Raw genomic sequence first — 27,863 nt, forward strand, 5'->3', positions numbered from 1 at the left:
CTTTTTACTTGTGTTTATGCAATGCTTCACGAACTTCAGCTACTTAAAATTTTAATCTAAACAGTCATCCTGATAAGAACTCATGTAGTCAGGCACCAAATGAACCAGGCCAAAACAAGTGCCCTGTTGCTCATGTGCAGACGCCCCGAGCTTTTGAATGCATTTAATAATTTAGCTTCCCAATTATGTTTCACTTATGCTTTCATAAGTGAAGGAAATGACAAGCCACTCCAGTGTTCTTGCCTGGAGAATTCCAGGGACAGGGGAGCCTGGTGGGCTGCCGTCTATGGGGTCGCACAGAGTCGGACACGACTGAAGCGACTTAGCAGTAGCAGCATGCTTTCACTAATGCCCCACAGATTCTTTGGAACCACTGAACCCAATACGTTTATCATTTTAGAATAAATTTTTAAGTTAAAGTATAGTTAATAAAATAAGGGACACTCCAAGCCTCGTAAGAAGACACCTCCATCACAACCAGCGTAAGTGTGGATTATAGATGCATACTTCATACTCAGGAAGATGGATGTACTGGTGATAAAAGTCATATGTACAATTTATTGGGTATTTTGTAGCTCATCATTCCCATTTTACAGATCGGAGCACTGAAATACAAAGATGAAATGATCTGCTCTTTCAGGTTAGATTATAATCTGAAAATGATCCAGCAGTTCTTGGCTTCTAAGTCTCGGCTAGCCAGGCAAGGGCAGAGAAAAACTGGGGCCCAGGTCTCTAGAATCTCACTTCAGTATTCTTTCTCCTGCCTCACACCACACATTTCTTTGATTAGTAAACATATCAGGAAGCTTGTGTTGAAAGTAGAATCGAAAGAAGGTCTCACCAATTTATTTTTCCCATCTCTTCCTCCTCTTGCTGAGTAAGTCTCTATTGGCCTGGCAACAAAGGGAATTCCCTAAATATACTGCTTTTGTGTACATTCTCTCCTTCTCCCCCTTTTTCTTTTTCTGAAACAAAATGCTGTGAAAGAGAGACTCCAGGAAGGGGCCTGTGTGTGCTGTGTGTTCAGTCGTCACGTCCAACTCTTTGCGACTCCATGGAGCATAGCCCACCAGAATCCTCTGTCCATGAAATGTTCCGGGCGAGAATACTGGAGTGGGTTGCCATTTCCTACTCCGGGGGATCTTCCCGACCCAGGGATGGAACCTGTGCCTCTTGAGACTCCTGCACTGGAAGGCAGGTTCTTCACCACTGAGCCACCTGGGAAGCCCATGAAGGGACCTCGTGGTTATCAATTCAAGTTCGAAGCTGAAACACCACCTCATGTCTTGCTCCAGAAATGACCTTGACTCTCAAACCACCCATGTGACTGCATCCCTCTGGGTTAGGTCCTCAGTACCTTGGAGTCAAACTAAAAGACTGAAATAGATCTGAGGGTCCCACTTGGGTCCAGGTGGTACAGCCATTATGGCAGTCTAATTGCCTGTTAAAGAAGAAAATTTTCAGTGTTGCCTATAGGTCTTTCATCACCATCATCAAATTTCAGGTTTGTGTTTGTGTAGATTGGCCTTTGCTCACAGTAAGGGGGCAAATCTCTTTTTTGACCATCAAGAAAACAGTGTTTTCACAGACCTTTTGATGCACAAGAGAGTCAAGCTGCTCTGGACTCCCCTTCCCCATCAAAATGAACATGTCTCTAGCCGGAGACCCATACCTTTCCTCCCTAGCCCTTCCTTACCATGCCAACCCTTCTGGAATAATTGTGCCTCTTGGCCATGGCCGTGCTTTCAGGATTACCCTCCACTGATATTCCCTCCACTGATTTCCAAGGGCTTCTGGGGGTATTGTGAATGAAACACCCAAATATAGCTCTGCTCCCTCAGTGCTAACATGACAGAATGGGGTACACAGATTGGATGACCCCCAAGGGCAGCAAAGAACAGCATATGGGAGAGGACAACATTTTGGTAGCCGAAAAGTGGATGTTTTCCTATTTCTTAACTTTCCTACTTTAATAGGAAGATTATTTAGAATAACAGAAAGATCAATAAGAGTTGAGTGTGGTCACCCCTGAAAGCTATAACTTTTATTTGAGTAAGGCTGTGTCGGGGGACTGTTACTTTCTCATTATGGCCTGGAAGAGTAACCTGACATTTACTGTGAACCTGTCATGCTTTGCTGTTAATAAAAATTCTTAAAGGAAAGACAGAAAGGAAACTTAATCTTGGGCATGGTCAAGCCAGAGAATTATTTTGAGAGGAAGGAGAGGGTGGAAGAGAAACCTGGATTCCTTCCAAAGGTGCAATGGACCTTGAAAGTCAGTCTGGAGAGACTCGACTAGACAGCTACAGGCTTGAGCCCTCCGTTTAAGAGAGAAAGCCTCTTTGCTACAGTTCTTCTGAATTGAGCAAATCTGGGGAGAGGATATATATTTTAAGGTCATGTATCTGCTCCATAAGCCAGTTCAGTGGTCCAAATGTTTCAAAGCAAAAATCCTAACCGTAAGATCTCTTTGCTATTATTGTGGCTATATGATGCTGCCCTTAATTGAGACAGGGGCATAGAATGACTGCACACAGGTACAGCGCCATCTCAATACTGGGTAAATGTCTTTCCTCCATCAATGAAGGCAGAACAGCTTCTCAGGTACTACTCCCCCACCATCTCCTCATCAAATTTTTGACCTAAGGAACTAAGACATGTCAGTAGACAGTTTTATTGGCCCTGTTGAGATGTGTGGAATGTTGTGTCTTCTCTTTATGGGTCTCTTGGTAATTGACTATGCTTGTAAAGTTGTAAGAAAGCTGATCTTGTGGTTAGACTTTCTTGTCCTTTTCCAGCCTCCAGCAAGCTGAAGGCGAAGCCATGAACAAGTAGGTTGACATGTGGTTTCAATTCACAAGGCTCTGTTGCTTCTAACCTAATCTAAAGCCGAGGACTTGATGCGCTGGAATATTTGGGTTTGCTGCCTTCCAGTTTATGTACTCTAACAGGGACACTTCTGAGTATGGATTGCTGCCGTAGGAAGAGCTGTGCTGTGCCTTGGAAAAGCTATTTGTTGATGAAATGCTAACTGTAAAATAGTTACCTCAGAGAACCCAAATGTAATTACGTTAATTTTAATTACATATCATTAATTATATGAAACATTTAAATTGTTATGTTGAATTGTGCTCACTCGTCGCTGTACATTTTTGCTGGTGTGTAGAGCAGATGTGCTTGAGGAGTTTGGATGTCATCCAGAAGTTAGTGAATTCTTAGTGTTTGGATAATCGGGGCCTGATTTATACCATCTATTGAAAAACAATAGCTACATATTTTCAGTGATGCAGTAATGTCAAGTGTAGGGTTGCCGTGACTTTTGCCTAGGTGATATTTTGGTAATCATCTCTGGCTGCAAACTTTAAGTTTAATCAACCAAATATAAGGAAGTCAAAAGCCTAATTTCTTATGTAAATCAACATGAGCCAAACAAGCATTTCTTGTTTCTATTGGGAGAGAGCCATTCCTTTCTCGGCTGTGAAACTGACACTTTATTTAGGATGCCTGAATTACCAGAGGAGTCCAGCATTAAATCATACGCCTTGTTCTTCAGATATTCACTTAGATTAATACACCATTAGTTAGAAAGTATTTATATACTTCATTTATATCCAGTTCTCTAACTTGATTGAAAGCATGGTGAAGCTTCCATATAAATGGAAGAGAATGCAGTCATAGAGACTCACAGTAGATTTTGCTTTTCCAGTATGTGACTAGTACTTATCAGATCTGATACTAAATGCAATGATTGATGTTCAGTTTTGTTAAACAAACAGAGGCACTGAAGTTTACTCTTTTAAGGCTTTCATATTTACATCCATTTGGAGGACAGCCAAGCAGAGAAGCAGTCATTCAAGTAGAAATGCTGCAGAAAGGAAAAATATGTATGACTTGTGTTTCTGCCAATCAAACATGTAGTACAATTTAAATGTAAATTTTATTCTTGTCTATACAAATACTATACTGTTCATATCAGCTTTGCCCTGTTCAACTCATTTTATTTTAACAAAATTTCACAAAATTTGGAAAAAGAAAATAGTGTCTTGTCAGTTATAAGTCATGATGTGTCACTTCCTCCATCTTTGGAGAGGATCTGTCCTGTAGAAGTTGGTTTTAAGCATGATCTGTGTCTATAATTTGAAGAGTTAACATGTAAAGGAAAATAATATCATTTGTAGAGATGTGAATAGACCTAGAGTCTGTTCATACGGAGAAAAACAAATACCGTGTATTAATGCATACATGTCTAGTCTAGAAAAATGGTACAGATGAACCTGTTCACAGGGCAGGGATAGAGACACAAATATACAGAACGGACTTGTGGACACAAGGTGGGGGAAAGCGGAGTGGGATGAATTGGGAGATTGGGATTGACATATATATATACATACACCACTGCATGTAAAATAGCTGGTGGGAAGCTTGGTGCTATGTGATGACCCAGATGGGTGGGATGGGGTGGTGGAGGGAGATCTGAAAAGGATGGTGTCTATATATATATATGGCTGATTCACTTCATTGTACAGCAGAAACTAACATAACGTAAAACTACACCCCAGTTCTGTTTTTTTCTAAAGCTAATATATAATCATTTTGATGGAGATGTTTTTAAGTTGTGTCTCAGATACTTGTGTATTGTGGTTGGTTGGGTTGTTTGCCATCTAATAAGTAACTGACTTCTATATAGATGGTGTTGGCCATGCATGGGCTTCCCAGAAGGCTCTGTGGTAAAGACTCCACCTGTCAATGCAGAAGATGCTGGAGATGCAGGTTTGATCCCCGGGTCCGGAAGATCCCCTGAAGAGGGAAATGGGAAGCCACTCCAGTATTCTTGCCTGGGAAATCCCGTGGACAGAGGAGCCTGGGGTGGTCTACAGTCCATAGGGTCACAGAGAGTTGGACGCAGCTGAGCATGCACGGTGTCAGCCATGCTAGAATGTATCGTCTGTGTGTCAGAGTGTGGGGAGAGGGGCAGAGAGAGGGATGGAGGCGGGGTAGAGAATGGGATAGAGTGGTGGTCTCTTCTCACTGAAGGTGGACTTCTGAAGGCTTGTGTTCAGGAAGATCCAGAGAAGTCCACTTTTAGTCACTCCACCCTAACAGCCTCCCCAGGACCACAGGTCACGCTGGGGGTTGTGGGGATGGTTCGTCCCAATTCTCACCCCTTAGGAGAGTTCCTGGCCCTGCCCAAGAGAACTGCCGCTGCGTCCTCCGCAGGGCCTCAGATATATAATCCACATGACTCGTGGAACAGTTACAGTATCAATCTGTTGTTGTCTTTGCAACCACATGGACTGTAGCCCATCAGGCTCCTCCGTCTATGGGATTTCCCAGGCAAGAATACTGGAGTGGGTTGACATTTCCTCCCCTAGGGAATCTTCCCGACCCGGGGATCAAACCCACATCTCCTGCATCTCCTGTTTGGCAGGAATATACTTTACCACTGAGCCACCTGAGAAGCCTTGTATTATCAATAGATACAGTCTTATCTAATTTGAATTGAAGCTTGCCTTCTGAGCACAGGGCCAGTTCTAGTTTATTTCCTAAAGCTCGGTGTTGAGTCTGTCATAAGCCTATTCCTGGTCCAGACCTGGCAGGAGACTTTAGGGCCTCTTTGTCTTCCAGGAGCAACAGGGGTGTCAGAAGTCATCTCAGAACACCCTTCTTTCCTATGACAGTTTCAGGAAATAAGAACAATTTATCATTGACAGCTTTAGAAACACTATCTCCTAATTTATGCACTACTTCTCCTCGGGTAATCGGGACCCAGACACGTTCTGCATAACAGCCCCTGGCTTACCAACTGCTACCCCTGAAGGAGGAAGAGCCAGAGGGTGAGCAGATTGTGCCTTTAAAAAAAAAGAAGAAAAGAAAAAAGAAATTAGGGGTGGTAAAGAGGTTGGAAGACAAAGGAGGAAGCATTTGATAGGTCATCTGTCAGGAGGCCTTGATGGAAGCTGGTAGGAGAACAATGAAGTCCCACTTCAAAGTGAACAATGCCACACTGAGTAGGTGCCAGTTTAATCGAACAAAAAGAAAGAAGACATGTCAGCTATTAAACACATTCATTAAGGGGTGTCTTTTAACCCCTTGGTTTTCCCTACTCTTTTTCTTTCCTGAGCGGAATGGAAAAAAAAAAAAAGATAAAAATGAGTGAGTCTTTGAAAGCAAGAGGGAGGTGTAAGTTTGCCACATTTCTGGAACATCGAGCAGAAATATTTGCATTAATTAAATATTTATTGTTGGAACAGAAGTTGTGTAGAGTATGGAAATCAGGTACAATTCTTGATGGTTTCAACTAATCTCACGTGTTTGAAATTTTCAGCAGAGTAGCCTCCACTACCCCACAACTTTGTTTTCATTTTCAATTATATTCAAAAGAAAGCGGGATCCGATGCTTAATTTGAAGTTGGAGAGAATGGAAAATGAGAAGATTTCAGATTTTAAAACTATGATTCTCGGGCAGGAACCAGAACCAAAGGGGGCATTTTCACATCTAGGTTTTTGTGATAACTAAAGGAAAAAGAGTCAAGAGAAAAATTTAATTAAGTGCTGTTAGTTCACAAATGATCTCTCATCTTGAAAGTGTCTGATGTGCTATGTCTGTGTTACGAATTTAGAGATGAAAGAATAAATATCAAAATGTAATAAGAATATCAGACTCTAAGAAATTCCATGTGAGTTTAGAACAGCGAGCTACTCAGCCTTGGATTCTGTCTTTGGCAGTGGAACAGAGTACGGCTTTTTGTTTTGTGAACTTCTCAAGTAGTGGAAGATTGGATCAAAACTAATATTTTCAATATCTGATCCATTCACTGGAGGTTCCTGCTGAAGGCTTATGTTTGTAAGTGACGAGCAGGTTTGCCTTTTTGTCATGAGTCGCTTTAGTTGGAATAAGGGCTCCGAAAAATCACCAAGTGCTCAACTCTTGTGTCTTGAGCTAGATATGAGGGTCTTGTGGTCATGACCTGTGTCTCGTGTCTCTTTCGCTACCCTCCAGATTGGATCATACATGGCACCTCTGTTGGTTGGTTTGTTTATTCATTCATTTATTTGGAAATATTTATATTGAGTCCGTACGGTACTAGGCAGGGTTCTTTTTTATTACATTTTTATTGGAGTATTGTTGCTTTATAATGTTGTATTGGTTTGTGCCATACAGCAAATTGAATCAGCTGCATGTTGACTTATATCCCCTATTTTGGGGATGTCCTTCCCATTTAGGTAACCACAGAGCATCGAGTAGCGTTCCTGTGCTATATAGGAGGTTCTCATTAGTCATCTGTTTTATACACAGTATCAATAGTGTGCATATGTCAGTCCCAGTCTCCCAGTTCATCTCACTCCCATTTCCCACCTTGGTGTCCATACGTTTGTTCTCTACCTGTGTCTCTGTTTCTGCTTTGCAAACAGTCTGTACCATTTTTCTGGATTCCTCATATATGCATTAATGTACAATATTTGCTTTCCTCTTTCTGACTTACTTTGCTCTCTTTGACAGCCTCGAGGTCCATCCAGGTCTCTAGGCAGGGTTCTTGATGCTGGACTTTCATTAGAACATCGAACAGATAAATCCCCCACGTCAGTGGGCTTATTACTCTAGCCGGAGAGAACACATAGCAGATAAACCAAGAAAATAACGTAGGTGTTGAAAGTGCCTTGATGAAAAATTAAGTATGCTAAGGGAATGAAGAGTGATGTGGCTGCTGTTGAGGTCTGGAGGTCAGGAAGAGCCTCTTTGAGAAAATAACGGCTGAGGTGATGGGATGCAGGCTCTGGTGAAGACCTTGCATTTGTAGGTGGCAAGATGACACAACCTCTTTTGTCCGTTACCATCTTTTAAATTTTATAAACTGGTTTAGGGCTGATTTCAAGGAAATGAATTGTACTTCTCAAGTAAAAGCTTTCAGCTCTCCACTCTTGCTGATATCATCGTAACCCATTCAAAGCCCCAAATCATTTCAGGGCCAGGGAGTAGTATGGCAAGTGTGGGATGGAGCACCAGAATGAGGTGCCTGAAGGCCTGTCTTCAGGTGAAGGGTGGCTTAAGTGGCCACTCCTCAGTGAAATCAGAATGCATCTTAATGCTGCCTCTATTATGCTCAATTTATATAAGGATGAAGATTAAGCAAAATCAGTGTTGGAAAATCATTAATTATCCATAGTTAGGTCTCTCTCCTATATATATTTATAATATTTGAATAGTACGCTGAACCTACATGTATATGATTTTCAAAGCTACTAGGCTATAGTCACCTGCCCTCTCAGTAAACTCAGTGTAACTATTATATCTTAACTTTCTAAGTAAAATGCTGTCGCTTTGGCTAAGAAAAACATTTTGTGTTTTCATCCAGAGGTTACCCATCAGGGTCTTTGACACTGTTTTTTTTTTTTTTCCTTTCTTTATACTCGCAGTGGAAACAGTGATTACATAGTATATCAGAGCTTATATTTATCATTAGTTTAGTGACCCCTGCTGGGAGGCCTAAGATAATCATCCTTAAATTCAAAGTTGGGGTTCCAGTCAAATAGATGGCTTGAGCCTCAGTCGTGAGTTCTTGGGAACCCAGGACAGTTGATTTTTCAAATAAATCAGCATTTCTAATACTGGAAGCTGATCATTCCTTAGAAGGGAATAGCCCTTGTTGCATGACTAAAAGTGTGGCCAGTTATGGAAGAGACACATTTAGAATTAGCACATCCTTCCTGGTTACTTGTCTCTGCTCCTTCAAATGCTTAGTTCTGTTTTGTGTTATTTACCAAGGGGCTCTTCCTGCTCTCTTTCCAACATGCCTTAGAGAAAATCAAAAGGCACAGATGATGTCGTTCTTAATCAAAACCGTTTTTCCCCCTATGACAATAACATTATTCAATGTCATATGCCAACCTTTTTACCCTCACATTTGCAGAACTAAACTTTTGAAAAGTAAACACCCCCACAGAGCAGAGGCCTTATATCAATATTTTCATGAATATTTAAAGAGCCAGATGCACTTTTGTCAAAGTGTAGGTTTTTAATTCATGTCAACCCCTGCAAGTTTATAGATTATCCCCATCTGCATCCCACACTACGTTGTCATCACAAGTTGGTTTAGATAAACCAGTATGAATAGTGTCCACAACCCAACAATTATCTCCATGCAAAATTTGAAAAGAGTAATACTTTAATTATTCTTATGCTTTGGGATGACAACAAATTAGAACATAACACTCATATTAAAAGGTATGTGAGTTGCTAGAAAGGACCTAAGAATATTCAATAATAGTATTTTTAAATATTTATTTTAAATATTTGTATTAAGAGTGATATATGTGTATATACACTGTAGTTTATAGATTAGTCACTATAAGATGTCAACAGGTAAACAATTATCTATAATCTAACTCTTTAACTATTTCAACTATCTAGTAACTACCTTTTCTTCATCTACTCCACTTTTTATTGGAAATAGTTACAGGGGGAAATACCAAACAAGATAAAATAAGCACAAAATCATTTTATCTCCCTCCCCTTCCTTCCTTCTCATGCTTACCATTCTTACTTTTTAACCCCGTTTTAAGAAGAACAATGCTCCTGTCCTCTTAAGTGGATGGTGTCTTTTACTTTTAAATTCATTTGTGGATTGGAAGGATGTAGTGACATTTGCTACATGATAAATGTCCTTTCCTTTTTTAAACTAAACTCAACACTTTGTTCAGATTTCACCAGTTTCTTCATTAATATGCACTTTTTGTAAAATTGAGTCTAGCGTGCCGTGTTTAGTTACCTGGTTGCCATGTTGCCTTGGTCTTGTCTAGTCAGTAATAATCTCTTAATTGTTTCCTTTTTTTCCCCTATGACCTTATAGTTTTGAGGAGTTCTAGTCGGGTATTTCTGTAGAGTGCCGTATAGTTTGGAATTGTCTGATGTTTAGCTCGTGTTTAGACTGATGTTACGTTTTCCGAGGAAGATCCCACAGCCGTGAAATGTCCTTCCTGTAACTTTGTATCTGGAGGCATATTTATCTCCATGCCTTGCACTGGTGATGTTAGCCTTCATCACCTGGATAAGGTAGTATTTGCTAAGTTTTTCACTATTAAATTTCTCATTCTTCTCTTGTGTTTCTCTCTTTTGGGAAAGTGACTCACTAAGTCCGGCTCATCATCAAAGAATGAGTGAGATAAGGGATCTTTTTGAAACATGGGATATACAAATGAGGGAGAAAGGAGAGAATGGGAATAGGTATGTCTAGGTTTGAGTCTCATTGCTAATCTTTCACTGAAGGCTTGAGACATGGAAGAAGACACATTGTTTCTTGAAAGTGGGTCTAGTAGGATAGGACAAAGCCTTTAACCTAATCTGTTAATCTTCAAAGCTGATAGAGCTTCCATTAGGTTCTGGTTGCTGTGGCTAAGGACTGAGCTCATCTGTAACAGCAATGGCTGGACTGCCCAGGCATGCCTTGCCAATGGTCTTTCACATTGCCTCTGTAGATGTCCCCAGCGTGTAAACCTTGCCGGGTCCTACTTGCTGTACCACTGACCAAAGCAAATCACATGACCGAGTCCAGACTTGGTATGAAAAGCACCATACAAGAAGTGGAAGCCCAATGGCGTGATTCATTGGAAAGCCTTCATGCAACAGCTAACATTTGCACAGCAAATATCTAGTTAAATTTGAAAGTAGAACCCAATTTAACCCTATTTAAGTACTGGCTCCATTGTAGCATATTGAAGCCAATATGCTACTGTTACTTTTGCTAAAGCAGGACATCTAACTCACCTGTTAGAGTTTTAGTAACAAAGATCTACATAGAATAGATTTACATAGAAAATCTATGCTTTAACCTTGTGGATAATTGTCAAATTCTGTAAATGTATTCTTTCCTTAGCATTTTACTACTTTACGTCACTGAAGAAGTGAAAGAAGGATGGAATAGGAATCAGTCAGCCTGGGTTCCATGTCTAGTTCTGACAATATGGGTGGATAACCTTCAGCCAGTGACTGACCCTTTCTGACCTTAGTTTAAGTATCTACACAATGAGGACATTCAGTGGCTTTTACAGATTAGTCACCTTTAGAAGTCCTTTGCTATATTCTTTATTTTTAATTCACATCTTTTTTCCTTTATCAACTCTTATTGTTTAGCAGAATAAGCTGGATGCATAAGTCTAACTAGATGCAAGAATGAAATGGTTAGCAGAGGTAGTTAGGTTGGTGGTTAAGCTACCTGGGCATCAAACCCTACCTAGACTCGTCATAGGCAGAGACAGAAAGGGCTTCAGATCCTGACCCTATTACTCATAAACATTGCGGTCCCTGAGTCTGTCTGCAAGGTAGTAATTCTGAAACTGAAGTGTGAGTGTCGGTCTCTGAGTTGTGGCCAACTCTTTGTGACCCCATGGACTGTACCTGCCAGCCTCCTAAGTCCATGGAATTCTCCAAGCAAGAATACTAGAATGGGTTGCCATTCCCTTCTCCAGGGGATCTTCCCAACCCAGGTCTCCCACATTTCAGGAAGATTTATCACCTGAGTCACCAGGGAAGCCCCAGAAGTATCTCATAGAGTTTTGAGGTTAAACTGAGTTAAACAGAGACAGATGAAGTACCCAGTAAGGCATGTATATATAGTAAGTGCTTAATAAATGGTGTCTGCCACTATTTTTAGGGTAACTGCTATTGATAGTAATAGTAAATCAGACAAATGTTTTATGCCATAGTATGTAAAATGATATCCTCTGCTAATCAATGTATGTATGTAAGTGATTAGTGTCCAAAACATCTGTCTTCTATCTAAGAAAGGTTTATAAGCCAGACTTTTCTCCTAAGAGATGGATTTATGGGATTTTTTTTCAGTCCATTTTACAGATAACTAAACTGAGGACAGGTCTTGTTATGACAAGTCTTGGTTCTGGGGTGGGTGTCCGGAGACAGAGTCAAGTTAGGACCAGCTGTGTTTCTGTCTCAAGTGTAAAGTTGGATCCAGAGGTAGGTGTTTTGTTTTTTCTTCCTTTCTTCCTCTCACTCCATCCCTTCATTCGTTCTTTCCCTTCTTTCCTCTCTCTTTTTCTTTTCTTTTCAGAGTTATTGGGCCTTCTTTCACACAGCTTAGCACGTAGAACCTGACCTGTTTTACTCAGTGATCTTTTCCGAGCGGTTGATTTTTTTTTTTGCCTTGAATTGAAGACATTTTAGGTTTATAAATTTTATCTTCCTAACTAGATTTTAGTATATGCCTCCAGGATAGAGAAAGCATTTTTAATATCTTTGTTTTTTCCAAGTACTTACCACAGAAACGTGAACATAATATATCCTCTAATAGTTTTTTAATGTAGCCCAAAGAGATCTGAGAATCAGTGAAACTCAACAGCAAATAAATTCAGCCAACATTCTATGCTAGACATGACAGAATGCATTTGATTTATGGATGGGCTTTAATTCTTCTCCCTTAACACCATGGTTTTAAATTTCTGCCTTTGAAAGAATACTTTAATCACATGTATTGCCCATTTTTACTATCACTAGAGCTAATCATTAATGCCAAAACTATCCTTGCCCTATAATTATGAGAAAAGAAGTACGCCTACATTACATAAGATGACAAAGTGAAGGCAAATGCTAAAATGTCTGATTTTGAGCCTGTGATAAGGCTCAAAGTATGTGGGAAAATGTTCATAAGCCATATAACAATAGCAGTTATTGAAGGAGATGTTATGTTGCATTGTTCTTCCATCCTTGGTTCTGTGATGGTCCTATTTTTATTGGTATTATTATATACCATCATCATCAATTTATTGTGGTTCAACTTAGAAAAACCTTCACCCTGCTCATTTCCAAAGTTATCTCTCACTATTAAAGAAGGGGAGATGCTTTCTTTGGCAATAAAACCATTGGAAACTTCTCCTAAGATATTGAGGGCAGAATGAAACATTGCTGACACATTCTCCTCTCTCTCATTTGCTTTCTGACAAATTGGAAAAGAAAAAAAAAATGCCTTCCTCAGGAAACTGCTTCCCTCTGTTGTTTTTGATTTTCCACATGAAAGGATTCTATTTAAGCACAGGAGGGTCTAGGAAGGCTGGCTTCTTGTGGAGCAGGTATATTCATACTTCTCCCCTACAACTTGTAGCCTGATCCACTGCAATTATTTCAGTAGTCAGTATACTCTGGGATTCTGAAAATAAATAAAAACAAATGCTTTTTAAAGTCAAAGCTAAGGCTAAATATAGAACAAACAAAAAGAAGGTATTTACTGCACACAATACCTTCCCATGTAAGTGTGTATCAAGTACACGGATGGGCCTAAAAGGGTCACAGTGATGGAGACAGCTCGCCGTGCCTTGGATGGACAGTGAGCTCTTGATGATACTGATCAGCCTTTGCCCTTTACACTGACATCAGAAACCCCAACTCCTTCCCCAAGCCCCCAGCCTGCCCCAGGCTGCTGGAGTCTGTGTGACAGCACGGCAAGATTACCACTAAGAAACACACAAAAGGCAGAAAACAAATAGCACTGCTGCCATCTTATTGGCTGGCGTCCTCCTGGGATGATCTGTAATCATTTCTTTAGCTTAGAAACCAGCCTCCTGGTCTTCAGAGTAGTAGCAAAGCCCCCAAGCCTTGGTTGGGGGGGGGGGGTCCCTTTTGTCCCTTCTATTGTTTATAAGAGTTGATTCATTTTGCCATTTATTTTTTTTTTCATTTTGCCATCTATTTTAATAGAGACACTGGTTTTGCTTTTTTGTTGTTGGTTTTAAATTTTGGAGAGCATAAAGCAGAGCAATGAACAGAGAACAAACTCTGACTCCTTAAGATTTATTTTCAGGTCAACAGTGTTAAATTTCTTCCAACTCAACATATAAGAAGCCCTAAAATGCTAAACTATTGTCCTTTTAAAAATTATGCTCAAGTTTTAGCATGAAAGGATGTTAGAAGAAAATCATTATCATCTCTGTGTGTTTACAAAGAACACACACGAACATAGGCACACATAGTCAGGAAAGGAGTTCTTTAAGAATTTCATGCCATGAGAGATTTAATTAACCTTTCCACTAGGAAACCAATCCTGCTCACTGCCTTCATTATCCTTTTTTTTATTTCCATCCCATGGCACTCACATGTTATTCCTCTCCTCTTCTTTTATTGCCCCCCCCATCCTTTTGGCCTATTCTTTCATCAGTGATTCTATTGTGAAATCTGCCAGCTGGTGTCGGAGTCACTTATTCCTCTCCATTTCCCACACCAACAACCTTACTTCCATACTTCAGCTTTTGCTGTTACCTGCTTTACCACATCCTCTATTTCTTCTCAATTCTTAATTGAAAAAGACATTTTGACCCAGAAGTATAAGGTCAGTTGAAACGTTTGACAGTCTATAAGGAATGAAGCTCTGAAATATTATTCTTCCCACAGGGCATAGCAATTTATAATAAATGAATGTTATTTATGAACATAAAACCAAAGGAAACCCTCTACCAAAAACATTGAATGGTGATATGAAGGAGTTTATAATTATAATTATCATTCTAATGTCACTATTATTGTGTTTTGAGTTTTGGATATTAAAAGAGACGCAAGAATTCATAAAATATACCCTCCTGCAAATATTGAGGGAAATATTTAAATTTCATGCAAATCAGTGTTACATATTTGATAGTGTGCTCATTCTCAAGCAAACTTTTAGAAGTTATCTTTTTTTGTTGCTGTTGCTGATTTATAGCTGTTTCCCACTGCATTCCCTCCTGTCTGTTGTTGGGGAAAAAAAAAGAGTAAGAGTGTATATTCATATAGCCCTCTTGCTTGTAATGCCTAGACATGTTGGTTGCTAAGTAACAGAATACTACCAGGAAGCAGGGCCCATAGTGTGTATTTCTGATCTAGCAGAAAAGCAGAAACCTCCACAGGAGAGAAGTTTTCTGCGTTTTCCTGCACTTTTGCTGAACCAAACAGAATTATAATTGCATGACAAAATACCACTTAGCCTTATGGAACTTCCAGGCTGTTTCAGTTTAATCACTGCTGTAAAGAATCCATAAGTCTTGCTCAGTTACTTCTACAAGATAGCATGTTGGGTTTACTTCCCTGAATCGAAGCTTAGTTATCCAGGATCCCAATCCCTTTGGCTTTTCCTAGGTTATTAAAGTTCATCTTACCAGTTACTTGAACTCTGAGGTGTTAGTTTCTGATATCTTGCATTCTAACATTATTTTAAAAATGCTTATTCACTTCAGTTCAGTTCAGTCGCTCAGTCGTGTCCAATTCTCCACGACCCCATGAATCACAGCACGCCAGGCCTCCCTGTCCATCACCAACTTCCGGAGTACACTCAAACTCATGTCCACAGAGTCGGTGATGCCATCCAGCCATCTCATTCTCCGTCGTCCCCTTCTCCTCCCACCCCCAACCTTTCCCAGCATCAGAGTCTTTTCCAGTGAGTCAACTCTTCGCATGAGGTGGCCAAAGTATTGCAGTTTCAGCCTCAGCATCAGTCCCTCCAATGAACATCCAGGATTGATCTCCTTTAGAATGGACTGGTTGGATCTCCTTGCAGTATAAGGGACTCTCAAGAGTCTTCTCCAACACCACAGTTTAAAAGCATCGATTCTTCGGCAATCAGCTTTCTTCACAGTCCAACTCTCACATCCATACATGACCACGGGAAAAACCATTGCCTTGACTAGACGGACCTTGGTTGGCAAAGTAATGTCTCTGCTTTTTAAAATACTATCAAGGTTGGTCATAACTTTCCTTCCAAGGAGCAAGCGTCTTTTAATTTCATGGCTGCAATCAGCATCTGCAGTGATTTTGGAGCCCCAAAAAATAAAGTCTGACACTGTTTCCACTGTTTTTCCATCTATTTCCCATGAAGTGATGGGACCAGATGCCATGATCTTCGTTTTCTGAATGTTGAGCTTCAAGCCAACCTTTTCACTCTCCTCTTTCACTTTCATCAAGAGGCTTTTGAGGTCCTCTTCACTTTCTGCCATAAGGGTAGTGTCATCTGCATATCTGAGGTTATTGATATTTCTCCCAGCAATCTTGATTCCAGCTTGTGCTTCTTCCAGCCCAGCGTTCCTCATGATGTACTCTGCATATAAGTTAAATAAGCAAGGTGACAATATACAGCCTTGACGTACACCTTTTCCTATTTGGAACCAGTCTGTTGTTCCATGTCCAGTTCTAACTGTTGCTTCCTGACCTGCATACAGGTTTCTCAAGAGGCAGGTCAGGTGGTCTGGGATTCCCATCTCTTTCAGAATGTTCCACAGTTTATTGTGATCCACACAGTCAAAGGCTTTGGCATAGTCAATGAAGCAGAAATAGATGTTTTTCTGGAACTCTCTTGCTTTCTCCATGATCCAGCGGATGTTGGCAATTTGATCTCTGGTGCCTCTGCCTTTTCTAAAACCTGCTTGAACATCTGGGAGTTCACGGTTTACATACTGCTGAAGCCTGGCTTGGAGAATTTTGAGCATGACTTTACTAGCATGTGAGATGAGTGCAATTGTGCGGTAGTTTGAGCATTCTTTGGCATTGCCTTTCTTTGGGATTGGAATGAAGACTGACCTCTTCCAGTCCTGTGGCCAGCGCTGAGTTTTCCAAATCTGCTGGCATATTGAGTGCAGCACTTTCACAGCATCATCTTTCAAGACTTGAAATAGCTCAACTGGAATTCCATCCTTATATCTTGGGTAAACAGGAATGTAACGAGAATAGAAATCAAATAATAAACAAAATTGCTCAGAATTCCACTTGTATAAAAAAATTACTCCTCGTAAACATAACCGTTAATTAAACTAAGTGGGTTGCATGCAAGTGTTAAGCATCATGACCAGGTCAGAGAGGTGTGGATCATCCTCCAATGAGGCCTGTGGGAATCAGGTGGCTTCAAAATGAAGAGTTTCCCAGGGAGAGAAGGCTGGTGACCTTTCTTGGGTTTCCCAGGTAACTCTCACTTACCCCCCAATGCAAATCACTGTTGTATAGGGAAGCCTTCCTGGACGACTTTGTCCAAATGAGCATCCTTCATCATATATTCTTTTAGCTCCTTTCCTTCAGAGGGTTTATCTCAGTTTTAAGTTCTATATTTGAACAGTATTGTGTAATAATTTAACAGACATTGCTACCTTTCATCATCATTAGACTTTTAGTTCGTCAAGGAAGGGATATAGCAGTTGCATTCATAATATCCCTCTGAAAGAGTACAGTGCCTTGCACACAGCAAGAACTTAATAAAAGTTGAATGAAGGCGTGAATGGACTTGCAGATAATGTCATTTAGTTAGCCACCTTCCCTCCTCTCAGAGTATGTTGGCCAACCTCCTATTCCGTGTTGTTGATATTCCTGAAAGAAAGAAAAAATGCATCTTAATATACTGCCCTTCCTACCACTACTACATATATTCTAAATCTAAATCTACCAAAAACATCCTGTAGCCTTAGCCTTTTGCCTAGTATATGTAACGTGAAAAGAAGCAGCTTTAAAACGTTTATTCATTTGGCTTCATCCAGTCTTGGCTGTGGCTCACAGACTCTCTGGTCGTGTTGTGTGGGCTTAGCTGGTTCAGTGGCCTGTGGGATCTTAGTTCCCTGACCAGGGATCGAACCCACATCCCCTGCATTGCAAGGCGGATTCTTAACCACTGGACCACCAGGGAAGTCGCTAAAGAGAATCACTTTTAGATGAATTATCTGAACAGTTAAAATACAGGGGGGAAAAAGTCACTAGCTAGTTCTTACATTGACCTAATTAAGTGCCTGGAATCCTCCTTGAATCTTTTAATACATTACAGTGGGGACTGGGAATAGGGAATTATGTTTATTAAGGACTTACTTTATGTAGGATTTCATATTATCACTTTAGCTTATGTTAATCACATTTAATTTCTACCACAACAAAAGACTTAGGCATTCTGTTCGCCCCATTTTAGAAAGAGGTATACTGATGTCTAGACAGTTAAATGGTATTTCTTCAGCTCACAGTAAGCAAGTGGTCAAAGTAAATGTCAATCCCAGGTCAGTTTGATCCTAAAGACATTTTCTTTCCATTATTCTACTCTTTTCTCATCAGCCTTTCCTACCTGAATCCTGAGAGCTTATTTTCTATTATCAGCTATTTTCAGAATCCAATTTTGCCAGTCAGGGAGATGGTGTGTCAGTTGCAAACACAAAATTATTTCAATATTCATCTGTTTGATTGATACTAGTGAGACCCTTTATTCTTGATAGTCATAACATTAGGGAAAAGTGTTTCTTTGTTTATAAGGAGAGGGGAGAAACTGTGCTTTGCTGCTTTCCTGAAGCAGGGAGCCTTTCTGACTGGTCATCTTTGTCAGCACATACGGAATATCGAGGAGTCACTCCCAGTTCTGCCTCAGGATGGGGACCATCAAGATGTGCCCGCAGTGAATACACTAGGCTGAATTAAATTCAAGTCTTTTTTTCAACCTGCTTGTTCAACAATGTGAGGACAAGTTGAAAAGACAGTGTTCAATTCACACCAGAAAGTAGGGGTAAGTGCCCCTTTTTTTGTAGCTTCTAACAGGTAAACATAACTTTCACAGTTTAGAAGAAGTGACCTTCCTCTTGGAAGAAAATGCTGTTATAATGGCATTTTAATTATTTCAATCCAGATTTTATCTCACTTAAATCCAGAGGGTGAATTAATGTTTTCAGTGTGGCATATGCTAGAGGCTTTGAGAAACTGGTAACTTAATTTGCACTAAAAGCATTTAACTCTGTGAAAGGCACCCCAAACTTGCTGCTCCTAACAGCACAGACAGGGCAATTTGCTAATGGGGTTTCCATTTGTGCCAGTTTATGGACTGCCTAACTTTATCCAATTTACTCAGCCAGGCACTTCCAAATATGAGCCAGTCAATGGGAATGAAACATTGATGGATTAATTCAATAAGGGAGCACATTACCTATTTAGAACATAAATAAATAGGGATGTCCTATCAAACTGACTTTCACTCTATAGACCAGTTACTGGTGATGCAAAAGTGAGCAGAACAACAGCAGCCAAAAATTCTGCTGTGAGGAAACAGAGCATCTACTGGGAGAAACAGGCATGAGTTTAAAGGGGTTGGAGGCAAATGCTTTCCAGGTTCAGGAACAAGACTATGGGATGGGAGGAATCCTTGTATATTCAGGGAACATGAAAGAAGGTTGTGGGCCTGGAGAACAAGAGCGAGAGGAAATGCCGTGAGGGTTGAGGCTGGAAAGGAGAGCAGGAGCTGGACCTTGCAAGGCGTTGCAGGGAATTGCTGTGGTCTGAATGTGTCCCCACATTCATATGTCAAAACCCTAATGCTCAGTATGACGCCCTTGCGAAGTAAGACATTTGGGAGGTACTTAGGTCATGAGGGTGGAGCCCTCACGAATGGTGTTAGTGCCATTATTAAGAATGCCCTAGTGCACTTTGACCATGTGAGGACACAGAATGTCTATAGTCTGAAACCTGAAAGAACCTTCTTAGCAAAACTTAAGACTGTGTTGGAATTATGATTTCAGATTTCCAACCTCCAGAACTGTAAAAATTACATTTCTTTTTACAAGGCAGCCAGTCTACAGTATTTTGTTCTTGCTTGTGCTCAGTCAGTTCAGTCATGTTGGACTCTTTGTGACTCCATGGACTACAGCCCACCAGGCTCTTTTGTCCATGGAATTTTCCAGGCAAGAATACTGGAGTGGGTTGCCATGCCCACCTTCAGGGGGCATGCCTTCCCCACCTGGCATCGAAGCCACATCTCCTGAGTCTCCTGCATTGCAGGCAGATTCTTTACTGCTGAGCCACTGGTTATAGCAGCCCAAATGGATAAGGTGGAATGTATGCACTTTGTTTTTCAGCTGGAAAAAAAAAAAACAGCATCTGCTATAAGGTGCTATTCTGGGATGTAGAAATGAACAAAACTGATGAATACCTGAGAAGACAAATAATTGACAGTTAAACCCTTAAGTAGAGACTGTGTCAGGTGGTAAGTGTTACGATGAAAACTAAAGCAGGTGAGGGGGATGAAAAGCGACTGAGCAGAAGAGTCCCTGGTTTATAGAGTGGTTGGGGGGATGAGGTGACCTTTGAACAGAGATCTGAGTTTGGTCCTGTTAAGGATTTTAGGCTTTCTTCCTAAGAGCAGGTACTGAGTCACTGAAGGTTTTAAACCAGAGAGGTGGCATGATGAGAACACCTCCCTGAAAGGATCAACCTGGCTGTCGGGTACAAAAATGATGAGAACAGGGGACAGTAGAAGCCTGGGATCCATAAGACAATTATGGCAGTTACCTAGAAGGAGACAGTGATGGATGTTGGTGTAGGGAATGTGGCTGAATATGGCTGTTTCATCACTGGAACTGGTTCTTAATTCCACATGCTCCTAAAGCTGTTTTTAAAAAGAGTTCTGAACTGGGAAGAAAAAAATAATAATTTCAAGTTTTTATCTGTTTCACCTTAAACCACTTTTATATTTTATAGTTTTGCTATCAAAGAAAGTCATGATTCCTGGGTTTTCTACCTTTTAAGCTTTTGTAAAAACAGATATAAAATAAATATTTGAAATATGTAAAGTGCTATATCATGTAAGGGGTAAGCAGTTGTGATACTACAGTGGATAGATTGAATGCTATAAATAACTGTTCTTCCAGACTGAAGGAATACCCAGCTTTCTATTCTTCTCAGTTTGCAGAGTGAGTACAGAAGCTGTTACAAAGAAACCCACTGTATTAAACTATTTATGTTGCAGTTTACATAGTATATGTGTATGGGTGGTGGTGGTGATTTAGTCATTAAGTTGTGTCCAATTCTTGTGACCTCCATGAACTATAAAACCTGCCAGGCTCCTCTGTCCAAGGGATTGCCCAGGCAAGAATACTGAAATGGGTTGCCACTTCCTCCTCCAGGGGATCTTTCTGACCCAGGGATCAAACTCACATCTCCTGCATTGTAGATGGTTTCCTGCATTGCAGACAGATACTCTACCAATGAGCCACCAGGAAAACCCATATGTATATGACTTAATATCAATGAAATATTTATCTAACTGAACTAAGAAAATGTATGTATTGCAACAGTTTTTAAACCATAGCCTAAGTTCAAACCTACATTTAGATGTAGAGCTAAGTATTCTGATCTAGTTTGTAACCCCTCCAAGAGATTCTTTTGAATCTCTCTCACAGTGACGGGTAGGGGAGGAAAGTGTATCCCTAGATGTCAAGACCCTTCTGGTCAAGAATTCCAGTACAATCCCTTTGCAGAACCCATGGATAAAGAACATTTCTCTGTACTGAGTCAGGGACTAGAAAGAGTCTTTCTTATGTGTATATAAAGTTGAAAACAATTCACACAGCCCTGGTGAGAAAAACAACCAATAGAATTTTTATATGCAAATTATATGAATGTATTTGAATAAAATTGGCCTGGTATCTTAGATGCTAAGAATTGCTAATTTCCAACTTAACGTGAAACATGTATATAGTTCACATCTGTACCATGTTATTTTGCTTCCAAAAGGGGTTTTGCCACAGATGTGTTGATTTTAATGGCACACACACACACACAATAAACAAAGAAAACACTTCATTTATTGGCTCTGTCAGTAAGTGTGGCAAATTCCTCTGACCATTTATTAAAATAAACATGTCAGACAGGTTGGTTTATTAGCCTTGAGGTGAGGTTGTTTTCGGTAGATATTGAGTGGACAAATGAAATGAAGCATACGAATCAAAGCCGTGAAGACGATGGGGGGCTGTGAGTCTGATGGAATCACAACCAGTAATTTTTAAATGTGACTGAATTCTTCTCCCAATTAAAATCTTTCATTCTGCTCCTTCAAAGCTAATTTCTTCCTTGTTTTTCTGAATAGTTGCTTCCATTAATCTCACTCTAGGTAATGATGGTAATGATACAATTATATGTAATCACTGCCTGAATTCAATATGCAACACATCAGCCCTTTGTGCGGTGACTGTACAGCCCTCTACAGCCTTTGGATCTGGAGCACTTCCATCGTGCCTTGCCAAGATGAAATTCAAAAGTCTGTGACATTTTACATAACATCAGTCAAGACGAGTGTTCCTACTGTCCCTTGCAGCAAATGAGCAAACTCCCCCATCTGGCTGGTGCCAACTGAAGCTGGGGTGAAGGCATGAGGCAGGGTCAGTGGGGTTTGCTGTTTTCATTGTTTCCACAGCACTTGGAATGTCCAGGAACAAACTAAAAACGCGAACTTTGAGAAAGGCCTTCAAGTGTGCAGGTGGTGCATCCGCTTAAACTACTACTGACATGAATCATATCTAAGTAAAATTATTACGCTATTTTAATTGAAGCAGAGTTGATTTCCTCTAATATTGTGTTAGGCTTAGAGGCACAGAAACATGATTCAGTTATATATACATATATATATATTTTTTTCAGATTCTTTTCCTCATAGGTCCTCATCAAATATTGAGTCTTTTATACTCAATATATGTGCTATATGGAAGGTTCTTGCTTTTTATTTTATATCTGTTTGTATCTGTTAATCCCAGGCTTCCCTGGTGGCTCAGCGGTAAAGAACGCAGAAGCTGGTGGAGACTCAGGTTTGATATCTGGGGGAAGATCCCCTGGAGGAGGGCAAGGCAAGCCGCTCCAGTGTTCTTGCCTGGAGAATGCCTTGGACAGAGGAGCCTGGCGGGCTACAGTCCATGGGGTCACCAAGAGTTGGACAGGACTGAAGCCAGTTAGCACACAGGCACGCATCTATTAACCGCAAATTACTAATTTATTCCTCCCCCACCGTTCCCCTTTGGTAACCATAGGTTTGTTTTCTCTGTCTGTGGGCCTATTTTTTATTTTGTATATAATTTCATTTCTTTTTTGATTCTATGTATGAGCAATGTTATATGATATTTGTTTTTCTCTGGCTTATTAGGTGTGGCATATTTATACAATGGAATATTACTCAATCGTAAAGAAGAATGAAATAACACTGTTTGCAGCAATTTATTGTGTTTTTAAGGTAAAGGGAATATTTATTTCAAAAATTTCAAACCTGCTTTTCTAACTTGGGAAGCTACTCTTCTATCTGTTTTCATTCAGTATTTGCCTGCTTTTCCAAGTGCTAGTAGGTTGGTGCATACTTATAGTTCTTTTTTTTTTAATGTAGAATATAGATGCAACCGCATTGTGTTCTGAAGACAGATAATACTTGCTGTTCAATTTGATTCAATGAAGACAATTCTGTGTTTTCTGACACAACAGAATTGAACGTGTCCATATCGTCTAAGAATTAAATAATGAGAGATGGAGGTGACTGTAAGATACTAGCTTTTCTACTATCCCATGCTTAAATTTTTTACTTTACCTGTCTTTAACATTTTATTGACATATAGTTGACTTTCAATGCTGTTTAATTTCTGCTGTGCAGAAAAGTGACTCAGTTATATATACAGTATGTGTGTGTGTATATGTATATACATATTTTTTTCTTTTCCATTATGGTTTATCACAGGATATTGAATACAGTTTTCTGTGCTATCCAGGAGGACCTTGTTGTTTATCAATGTATATATAATAGTTGGCATCTGCTAACCCCAAACTCTTACTCCTTCCTTTGCCTTCCTTTAACTTTTAAAAATAACTCTCTCTCTAGATAAATAGCATAACTTTTTTTGGCCTGAAGCAAGTATTTATAATTTATCATTTTACACTGACCTATTAATTTGATTTACTGATAATTTGTTTAAAGGACAGTATCTCCCTAAGTGTATGTTATGGATTGCGGTGTGTGGGGTGACAGTCACATATATTGCCAAAGCTCAGTACAGTCTGTCCCACTGTATTCCTCCAACTCACCTTGTTCTGCTCTCCCCAGTCTAATATACTCAACAGCCATATGCTTTTTTGTACATTTCAAAGTTCTCCTTGCCTTGGGGCCTTTGCACTCTCTGTTCCCTCTGTTTAGAGGGCCTTCTCCTGTATCCTTGAGAAAAGCCTTCTGTCATCCTGAGTCACCTTCTATCATCCCACCTAATGTTATTTTCAGCTGGGCCTTGATATTTTTCTGGTTGGTTGGTTAATTGATTGATTTTTTTTCCCTTTTTCCATTAGAATGTAAGTTCCAAGAGAACAAGGACCCAATTTCTCATGCTTATTACTTATGGCCAGTGCATAATGATATGCCTGGCACACAGAATGAGCCTGACAGATATTTGATAAATAAATGGCTGAATAAACGAAGTCCTAGGCTCATGGGGGAAAAGTGAATGTTACGTAGATTAGATAAGTTGGAAAAATAGCAGACTCGAGTGAGGTTTCCCTTCCTAGAGAGCCACCAGCCGGGCTAAAGAGAAGCCTGGGAACTGCTGGGGGGTAGGATTTGTCTCCTTCACTCTCCCACCTCCCTCTGCTCCTTTTTCTGATCTTAATTTCTTAAATATTTATCGTTGGGGTACTGTTTTCATAACACAATCCTGCAAGGTGGGAAGCATTAAAAGGTAAATTGAAAAAGGTCCCTGCTCTTAACCTTGACGTAGCCTTCCTCCTTCCTGAGAAAGTTAGAGATGCACTTGGATAACTACTAAAAGCACAAAGAAGCTCTATAATCTAGTATAACTAATTATATTAGAAAACTGCTGATGCGAGAGTACACGCAATCCAAGTCTTCTCCTCAAGGCTTAAGACTGCCTGTAACAGCATCAACGCTGGAGAAAATCCCACCTTAATTGGAAGGCGAGTCTGCGACCCTCACCCAGGGCATCTGTGCTCTCAGCACCGCCAGTGTCTCTTGACTCACCTGCTCATCACACCTTGGGCATTGCATTCCTGGAGCTTCCTCTGGTGTTCACTTTGACCTCCTTCAGAACTTACTTCCATTGGTACTTTTCCTCCTGGTCAGGCTGCAGTCACTCCTGTTAGGTTGTTTAGCCAACTCGCTCCATCTCATTGTGGCTACTTGGGCTGCAACATAATAGGGGATTTTCACATTCTTTACCAGAATCTTTTACATTGGCCTCTGTTCCAACAGAACTTTATATCACTCCTTATAAAACATTGAGTTTAAGCTTTAAAAAATTTTTTTTTCCTGTTTTGGGGCACTGTTCAATTCTATTTTCTCACCAAAGAATGGGAGAAAGAGCTAACAGTGTATGGATAGCCCAAGTGAGCTGTTCAAGATGGAGGTCATGTTCGCTCTGCTTCTTCAGCCCATACTTCCAAAAACAGTGTCTAAAACTGAGAAACACCAGATTTCTTCAGAGTCTAGAGGACAGTCTAGTCAGAGTTCATAAGATCTAGAGCCTCCCTAGATCAGAATAGTCTCACTACAGGGCAACTTTTCTTATTTCCTCTCAACCGTGCAAGATTTTCTTGAGTATAGCAAACGAGTTCAGCATAATCCATGAACAACTTTTCACATCATTCTAAGCATGTCATGAGTCTATCTGAGGTGGACTTAAAAGGGTAGAAGATAAATTAGTCACTATCCAGGGGCTGAAGTCCTAGCACTAGTCCTCCTCACAGCTTTCCTGGATCATATTTTTGCCAACCTTTTGCTTCTTCGCTCCTCTCGAGAATTTCCCAATGAGAAGATGAGAGCTTGGACTAATCTGTAGACTCTATGGATCATCGAACTTCTCTGTGTGCTTTTCTTCCAAGATTCATTTCTGTTGTGGTTCTACTCATCATCTTGACCATCTTTTTCACTCTTCTTAGCTATAGACTGCAATTAATCTAGATTGAGATCCACACCTCACCTCCAGCAACATTTACTCTTTAAATGAATCCATTGCTCAAACCTATTTTAAAAATTGATTCTAAAAAAAGACTTCAGTTTGGTCTTATTTGCTCAAGTGACAAAAAGGTTGAATTTTTCTGTGAGGATATTAGCTAAGTATTTTTAAAACATGTGACTATTTTTGCAAATAAATGTAGGGAACATAGAAATGTATTCTAAGACTATTTCTCGATACTATGGACTGTTAAAAAACAGAATGAAAAATACAAACAAAAAAAGAGTTCTAAAATTCAGAGCCAAATATTGATACTAAGGTGTTCCATGAGAATTGGCAGTGAAGCCTAAAATCGAAATGCCCTTAGAAATCAGGAGTCTACAGGGCCTGTGGATAGAGGACAGAAGTCCAGTGCTGCAACATGAGCCCACTAAAGGGAAACCTGACAGTTCAGAGTAAGAAGGGTTACTGCTCTCAAAGAAATAGAGTAAACTGAGAATTCGGAGAACGGTGCATTGATTTTACATCATTTTGTTTCTTTTTGACCAGCCATTCTTGTTCTCAGTTTTTCTGCTTTGTAAATATCTTTGACCCAAGGCAGTTTCATAGTCCACGAATCTGGGATGAAACCAGGAGTCTAATGGCCCACCATTTCCTTGAGTACATTGTCAGATGTGGCTAGCCGTGGGGCTGGTGTTTAATGTTTCTGAAACTGATCAGTGATGCTTTTGTTTGTTGGTTTTGGTATATTGGGTGATTAATAGATTTTCCTCTCAGGGCCATATAGCTCCAGTGTTTCTTAAAGAAATATTTACTGAAAGAGTGAGAAGTGAGGTAGGCACAGTAAGTGCTACCGAGACCCTGGGCAGGTGACTTAGTCACTTCATTGCCATCTACCCAATAGCGCTGCAAAGCAAGTAGCAATAACCTCATTGTATGGAGGAGAACGTGATATCTTAAAATGGTTGCAATTCACCAGATAATAAAGTTAAAATTTGACTTACCCAGATCTGTGTGACTCTAACACCAAAATTCTTTCCAAGACCTCAAGCTGCTTCAACTATTGTATTATTTGCAGAATGCTACAAATAATAGTATCTCTTTTTGTATAGTTATGTAAAAATACGAAATATTTAACATTCCAATTGCTAAACTTCCACACTAAGGAGCAAGAACTTATTAATCTCTCCAATAAATCCTAAACTCAGAAAATATTAAGGCACTGTGCATTTATTTTGATTAAAATAATTTATGTAAATTTTAATTCAAATTAGGCTCAGCCTTAGGCACCTAGAATATTAATTCAGAAACTAGTCATATTAGTCCAGATTCAAACACACAGAGCTTTGGCCAAGGACACTAAAGCAAACGCTTTATCTTTATTAGCCATCAATTGGCAAGCATTTATTGAAAACCTTCTAAGTATTGGGGAGGAGCTTGAACTTCAAAGAAATTGCCATCTTTTGGGCAATATGACTAAATCACATGAAGTAATTTGAAGGGAAAAAAAGTAAGATAGCTCATAATTAAGTGTTCATTTGCTGTGGAAATTCAAAGCAGAAGGTTATTAAAGCACAAAAAATTTATTGAACAAGAAGCATGGAAAATTTCATGGAAGACACTCCACTTTGGGTAGCCTACAAAAAATGTAGAGGAACTCTGAGTAAATTGAGAAACATGAAGAAATTCATAGGTATGATGAATATAAACATTTATGTTGGTGAGTATTGAAAGAGATTGCATAAATTGATGTATCAGATTCCAGAGAATTCTTGCAGTGTGTGTGTTTGTCCTGTTATAAACCGGGTAAGCCTAGGGACCTTGTGTCTCTTCCTTGCCTTCTGGCTCAAGCAACAGCATTGATTGAGCATGTTGTAAAGGCTTAACAAATACAGCGTGGCTCTTCATTGTCAGAGTCTTGATCTGATTTAGTAGCTGCTGCTGCTAAGTCACCTCAGTTGTGTCCGACTCTGTGCGACCCCATAGACGGCAGCCAACTAGGCTCCTCTGTCCCTGGGATTCTCCAGGCAAGAATACTGGAGTGGGTTGCCATTTCCTTCTCCAATGCATGAGAGTGAAAAGAGAAAGTGAAGTCGCTCAGTCGTGCCCGACTCTTCGCGACCCCATGGACTGCAGCCTACGGGGATCCTCTGTCCATGGGATTTTCTAGGCAAGAAAAT

General features: G+C 40.0%; 1 protein-coding gene and 1 long non-coding RNA gene across 3 annotated transcripts in view; both read left to right on the top strand.

Annotated features, from left to right (window-relative positions):
* Nucleotides 1-27,623, top strand: part of LOC148775266 (uncharacterized) — a 40,418-nt gene extending 12,795 nt beyond the window's left edge. Inside the window, exon 3 of the long non-coding RNA XR_016039379.1 lies at nt 22,504-27,623. This is a non-coding gene — a long non-coding RNA (uncharacterized LOC148775266). The remainder of the gene's footprint in view (nt 1-22,503) is intronic.
* The window catches only part of LOC148775265 (A-kinase anchor protein 4-like), a 284,785-nt gene that overhangs the window by 13,710 nt on the left and 243,212 nt on the right, over nt 1-27,863 (top strand). The window lies entirely within an intron of this gene.

Source organism: Moschus berezovskii, chromosome 16 (genome assembly GCF_049115385.1).
Source record: "Moschus berezovskii isolate FMDL1 chromosome 16, NW_MosBer_1.0, whole genome shotgun sequence".
In the NCBI taxonomy this organism is placed as follows: Eukaryota; Metazoa; Chordata; class Mammalia; order Artiodactyla; family Moschidae; genus Moschus; species Moschus berezovskii.